Raw genomic sequence first — 7,067 nt, 5'->3', positions numbered from 1 at the left:
TGTCATTTAAAGTAAATTCCTGATCATTCCAATTCATTAGAGACAAAGAAAACATGCTACAGGCTCATGTGATGGTATCAGTTTTGTTTTATTTGTACTGGGAATTGAAGTCAAGGGCTCTTAACCACTGAGCCACATCACACCCCTTTTTATTTCTTTAAATTTTAAAGATAAGGTGTCACTAAGTTGCTTAGGGCCTCGCTAAGTTGCTGAGACCAGTCTAGAACTTGAAATCCTCCTGCCCCAGCCTTCTGGGCCTCTTGGATTATAGGCATGCACCACTGTGCCTAGTGATAGTATCAACTATAGAAAGTATTGAAGGACCCCAAGGCCCCAGGCCCAACATTAGGAAAACTAACCCCTGTGCCCTGAAGCTGCAAGATGTTCCATATAGATAACCCCGGAAGGGCCAAACTTGAGCAAACAGGGTAAAAACAGGAACTAAAAGGACAGGATGCAATTTTATGGTTTTTCTGAGAACTAAAGTGGGAAAACAAGTTTACCCCCCTAGGTGACTCAACTGCTGAATTCAGAGGGACCAATAGGAAGGCTGTTGCTGTGCTAAGCTAAGACCTAACCCACCTGTTCCCTATAAAAGATCTATACCCCAAAGCCCGGTGTGCCAGTTCACCGAAGCTCCGGCTGAGGTTTTGCTGTGCACCTGCAGGCGCCTGTGTGAGAATAAACGCCTCCTGCTTTTTGCAGCCAGTGTCTCGTGTGGTTCATTCCGGGTTTGGGATCTGTGGATATTTCATTGTGGAGGCCCCACCGAGATCCAAGATCCCGGTTCCGGTTCCGATCCCGGTCCCTATCCGGAGGACACCCGACATCACTGGGAGGTAAGCTGGCCAGCTCAAACTGACTGTCTTGTTGTCCTGTTGGTTATCTGTTCTTTGTTCCGCACAGCGTCTGTAAGACTATATGATCCTAGGCATAGTCATTTAGTATTCTGAGTATTCTGAGGCAGTTCTGTCATTTAGTATTCTGAGGCAGCTTGAGAAGGAGTTGACGAACTCGGACTTCTCCCCTGCCACCCTGGGAGACGTCCCAGGGATCAGAAGGGTCCATTTCTTTGGGGCCCCCGGTGTTTCCGAGGGTTACACCATTTTTGTAGGCGACAAAGAAGTACAAACTTCTCCCAGGCCATCTGATTTGTTCGGTTTCCACCGAAGCCGCGCAGCGATCTCACTGTTTGGTTTCGTTTTTGTGTCATTGTGTCTGTCTCTCTATTTCCTCTCTGAGAGTAACAGGGGACAATCACTAACAACCCCTTTGAGCCTAACTCTAGATCATTGGCAAGACGTTCAAGATCGGGCAGACAACCTGTCCGTGGCAGTCAAAAAGAAAAAATGGGTAACACTCTGTACCACGGAGTGGCCAGTATTGGCCCACCCTCAAAGTTAAATGGCCCCCAGGAGAGTCCCTCCATCTCTCTCTCTAATTTGCAAAGTCAGAGATTGTCTTTCAGCCAGGGCCGCATGGCCATCCAGATCATGGCTTTTAACCTTTCAGGACCTCTGCGAATCCCCTCCTGCATGGGTGGGATCCACGCAGACCGCCGGGAGGATTCCACCCGGCGGTATGGCGGATCTGTCCCGTCCCTGTTCCTCCCGGCCCCTCCACCCCAGGAAGCGAACGGGTCTTCCTGGAGTCGGGCTGCTTGGAAATGCAGCCCAAGGCGGATGATAAATTCTATCTAAGGCTGAATACTGAGACTAGGGAAGCAATGTTTTCTTCCCCCCCCATAACCGGCTTGAGTGCAAATAGAGATGCCTGCTGGGGATTTAACAACTTTGACATCTCGCTTTGACTTTTCTCAAAGTCCTGTCCTCATTATTAAATTAATGTTAATTAACTTTAGAGATGGGAACCAAATTTTCAGTCACAAATTTTGACACTCTCAAGGGGACTTTTAAGGAGTTCCCACTCTGCTTTCTTGGGGAAGCCTAGCACTCGAAACAACTGCAAGCAGAGGATGGACTTTTTGGGAGCTGGCTACTAACAAGTTAAAAAAAAAAAAAATTACCTAAACTAGAGGAACTGATCCTGTGGGTGAAAGATAGGATTAAGGGACTCCCAGCAGCTGCCAGAGCCATTTAGCTCTGGGGAGTTCCCTGGGTCCTTATCTACATCTTAAGGATCTGTTTACTTAACCTCTGTTTACTTAAAAAGAAGGGACACTGAATGCAGTAAAGCCAGTCACACTGAGACCCTTGATTTTACACCTATAGTTGCCCCTACGTGAAAACATCTGGTCCACTCATAGGAAAATCTATGGTGCCACTGATGGGAGTCATAATTAAATGAAAGTTCAAAACCTGGAGAGATATTTTCTTATCTGGTTGTCTAATTGTTTCTTAGGGATAATCTAGGTTAAATATGTGTCTAAAAAATAAATAATAATAATTTTTATTGTAACAATCTGGTATCTGAATGGGTTTCTAAAGCATTGCACTATCTTGCAGTTAAAAGTTGGGTTTAAACAATTGTTTAGTTTGATTTCAGATAGTTCATGCTAGAAAACTTAAATACTTGGGATAAAAAATTTTAAAAGTTTCAATTTTGAACTGGGTAGCCTGAAAAAAAAAAATTAAAAATAGATCCAAATATCTTTAATTCACGTGATTCAAACGGTTCAATTTAGATTGGGTAAACAGATAAAAGTAAAAATGTCCTCAAAATTAAGCTTATAAGTTTCTCTAGGTGTTCAAAAAGGCCCTAATAAAATGTTAACTCTACTTAAATTTAAAAGTTTACAAGTATTGTTTCAAAATGTGAACAAAAGGAGGTTTATATAATTATGGTGTTATTAATGTGTTCATATCTTCCAGGTATACAAGTCTGTAAGGTAAAAGCTTCAAAAGAACATTATATCAAGCTGGTGTTCTAAAGTTGTATGGTAATTTTAGGCTTAAAAAAAAAAATGTTAAAAATTCAATTATATCATTTGTGTTCTATAACTGAACTTGTTATCAATAAGATATGTACAGTTCCATGTTACTTTCTACTCTAAGATACAATTTATGTATTTTTAAGTTAATAAGAGCCTAATCTGTGTAAAGGTTTTATTGCAAAACACAAAAGTGCATTACTACTTTTCTACAAGAGGTTAAAAGCTTTCAGCCTTTAATTCATATTTTAGGTATAATATTATGTTGTGTTAGCTAATGTTCATGTAAACTTGAACAACAATTTATGTAAACTTTGTAAAATGATCAGCTTCAGAACTATAGTACTTGAGATTTATAAAGAGCCCTGCCTTACTTGAGATAAGGCTCTGTCCCATCTCACTACATGTGAAAATGGCTATAAAAAAAGTAAGCCAGATTTCAGTACAGTTAAAGTTGTGTCCAAAAGTAGGTTTTTGCCAAGATTACTAGGATCTCAAACAGGAAATTATGATGTATAACCCTGCCAGAATTCAAGGTAGCTATTATATAAGCTAAATATGTTTTTACCCTAGTTAGTTTTGTTTTGTAGTTTGCTTATAAATGGTTTAAAGATTGCCTATTAATATTCTAAAGAGGTATTGCTTTAAGAACACAACCTGGGTCAACATAAGATAAAAAGTTATCACCTACAGGATAGAGAGATAGACATTAAAGCCCAGTGCTCTTAATATAAGGCTGTTAATTTATTTGCTGGATGTTTAAGATCAAGTTTTTAAAATTAGTTAAATTAAAAGGGCCAAGAAAACCAATATTTGGCTCTTGCCCTCTGAGTCAGTCTGAATCAGGGAATAGGGGACTTCTCCAAAGGGCTCAGCAACTCTAGGCCACATAACCTCCTGAGCAGGGAGATTAATGAGACCAGTGGAGGACAGAAAGCCAAATGGTGCATTTGCTGTAAAGAGGAGGGTCATTAAAAAAGGGAGACATCCCTGATGCTTCTGAGGGAAGCCATATGGTCAAACAAGGCCTGGACCCATCCTAGCGCAAATGGCACTAGCAGAACTGAAAAGCTGCTATGAAGTTCCCGAGGACTCCCAGGATAACTCAGCTGACTGTAAACAATAGGTAGAAACAAAAGTCAGTTTGACTTGCTTCATCTTAAACACTTAGCAAAGACAGTCAAAGCCAAAGCACAGCTGTTCCTGGACATCTTAAATAATAATAATAATTAAATGTAACTTCCATAAATAAATAGACTGGAGGCTACAAAAGAGATTCTTAGACAGAAATGCCTGATAACTGTCAAAGGAACTACTAGAATAGTTTTAGTCTAAGGCTTTTATTTCTAGACAACACAGGTAGACTTGATGTTTGCTAATATGGTTATCCAGCCCTAAGTAGCAGAATTAAAGATTTCTCTATTAGACACAGAGGAGAAACAAAAGGTTCTTTTGGAAGCTCGCAAAAATGTGCCAGGGGACGACGGGCGCCCCACCCAACTCACAAATTTGATTAACGAAGCTTTTCCTTTAACCCGGCCAAACTGGGACTATGCGACTGAAGCAGGTGAGAACCACCTACATCTCTATCGCCAGTTACTCATAGCGGGTCTCCATGGAGCAGGGGGGTCTCCATGGAGCAGGGCGATGGCCCACCAATTTGGCTCAGGTAAGACAGACTATCCAGGGGTCAGAGGAAACTCCGACAGCCTTCTTAGAAAAATTAAAAGAGGCTTATCGGAGGTTTACTCCCTTTGATCCTGATAATGAGGACCAAAAAGAAAACATTTAATGGGCCTGCCTTCGGCCAGGTAAGTCAGGCGGTAGCCAATACATTAAAAATTAATTAAAAATTACATTATGGTTATAGACCCCAAAGTTCAGGACAGGTAAAAAAGATAAATAGAACCATTAAGGAGACTTTAACTAAATTGACACTTGAAACTGGCACTAGAGACTGGGTACAACTCCTACCTTTAGCCTTGTATGGGGCCCAAAACACCCCAGGCCCACATGGACTAACCCCATTTAAAATCCTGTACGGTGCCCCACCTCCCGCTATTAACTTTTATAAAACTAAAACCTATGCCTCCCTCACCCCATCTATGCAGACTCATTTGCATGCTTTGCAATTGGTCCAGAACGAGGTCTGGAAGCCTCTAGCCGCAGCATACAAAGAGGAACTTAAAACCCCCTTGCTGCCACATCCCTTCAAGGTCGGAGATACCGTCTGGGTACGCAGGCACCAGAGCAGGAACCTCGAACCGCGGTGAAAAGAACCCTACACTATCCTGCTGACCACTCCTACTGCACTCAAAGTGGACGGCATCGCTGCTTAGATCCATGCTTCCCACGTGAAGACTGCACATCCACAGGAGTCCGCAGACACCTCTCCGGATCCAGAATGAAAGTTGCAACGTACCCAAAATCCGCTAAAGATAAGACTCACTCGCTGTTGATTTTTCTTGCTTTGTGCTGTGTCTTCCCCACATCAGTTAACCCCAACCAATCTGTGAGCCAGACATGACAAGTATTATCGGGGACAAGAAATATAATTTAAAAAAAACAAAAAACAAAAAAAAACAATGGGGCCTGAGAGTATATCATAAAACTGCCTATGACCCTGGGGTCCTATTCAAAATTAGATTAATAGTAAATACCAACCCCCAACCAGTATGCTGAGCCATCAGCTGAAATAATGCTGGAATCCGAGCAGATGGGTCAATGGATATAAGATTATATCCATGATATAAAAAAAGGGGGGAATGAAGGACCCCAAGGCCCCAGGCCCAACATTAGGAAAACTAACCCCTGTGCCCTGAAGCTGCAAGATGTTCCATATAGATAACCCCGGAAGGGCCAAACTTGAGCAAACAGGGTAAAAACAGGAACTAAAAGGACAGGATGCCATTTTATGGTTTTTCTGAGAACTAAAGTGGGAAAACAAGTTTACCCCCCTAGGTGACTCAACTGCTGAATTCAGAGGGACCAATAGGAAGGCTGTTGCTGTGCTAAGCTAAGACCTAACCCACCTGTTCCCTATAAAAGATCTATACCCCAAAGCCCGGTGTGCCAGTTCACCGAAGCTCCGGCTGAGGTTTTGCTGTGCACCCGCAGGCGCCTGTGTGAGAATAAACGCCTCCTGCTTTTTGCAGCCAGTGTCTCGTGTGGTTCATTCCGGGTTTGGGATCTGTGGATATTTCAGTATATCTTATCTATAGCAGATGGGTGATAGGTTTCATGTAATTTATCATCTTTATCCTTGTTCAATAGTTTTTTTAAAAAATTGGAATTAAATTTTTTTTAATCTTAAGGCTATAATAAGCCAAATATTTCATGACTGCAAATTGGGGCAGCCAATACGGAAAGCAGTATGGAGATTCCTTGGAAATCTGGGAATGGAACCATCATTTGACCCAGTCATCCCTCTCCTCAGACTATACCCAAAAGACTTAAAACAGCATACTACAGGGACACAGTCACATCAATGTTTATAGCATCAATTCACAATAGCTAAACTGTGGAGCAAACTAGATGTCCTTCAGTAGATTACTGGATAAAAAAAAAAAACGTGGTATATAAATACAATGGAATTTTACTCAGCAATAAAAGAGAACAAAATCATGGCATTTTCAGGTAAATGAATGGCGTTGGAGAAGATAATGCTAAGTGAAGTTAGCCAATCCCAAAAAAACAAATCCTGTATGTTTTCTCTGATATAAGGAGGCTGACTCATAGTGGGGTAGGGAGGGAGAGCATGGGAGGAATAGATGAATTCTAGATAGGGAAGAGGAGAGGGAGGGGAAGGGAGGGGGCAGGGGATTAGCAAGGATGGTGGAATGTGAGAGACATCATTATCCAAAGTACATGTATGAAAACACAAATTGGTGTCAACATACTTTATATACAGAGGTATGAAAAATTGTGCTGCATATATGTAATAAGAATTGTAATCCATTCCGCTGTCATTTTTAAAAATCAATCAATAAAATAAATAAATAAATAAATAAATAAATTGGAATTAAATTATTTTTTTAATCTTATGGCTATTATAAGCAAATATTTCATGATTCCTCTATGACCAGTCAACTAAAATACTCATATAGGCTGTATGCATTTCATGTATAAATCCACAATGTTTTTATTGATTCATTTAATAAATAATTCATTCACTAGA

General features: G+C 41.0%; 1 long non-coding RNA gene across 1 annotated transcript; it reads left to right on the top strand.

Annotated features, from left to right (window-relative positions):
* The first annotated feature begins 319 nt into the window (after window positions 1-319).
* LOC124099682 (uncharacterized) lies at window positions 320-6,044 on the top strand. The gene is made up of 2 exons (XR_006854046.2): window positions 320-839; window positions 5,002-6,044. It is a non-coding gene; the product is annotated as an uncharacterized LOC124099682 (long non-coding RNA).
* Window positions 6,045-7,067: the final 1,023 nt, after the last annotated feature.

The sequence above is a fragment of the Marmota monax genome, unplaced genomic scaffold (genome assembly GCF_021218885.2).
Source record: "Marmota monax isolate L192 unplaced genomic scaffold, Marmota_monax_Labrador192_F-V1.1 WCK01_AAM20220418_F8-fsc00026, whole genome shotgun sequence".
Classification (NCBI taxonomy): domain Eukaryota; kingdom Metazoa; phylum Chordata; class Mammalia; order Rodentia; family Sciuridae; genus Marmota; species Marmota monax.
Note: the sequence above shows the minus strand (reverse complement) of the source record. Positions and strands in the feature narration are given on the sequence as shown.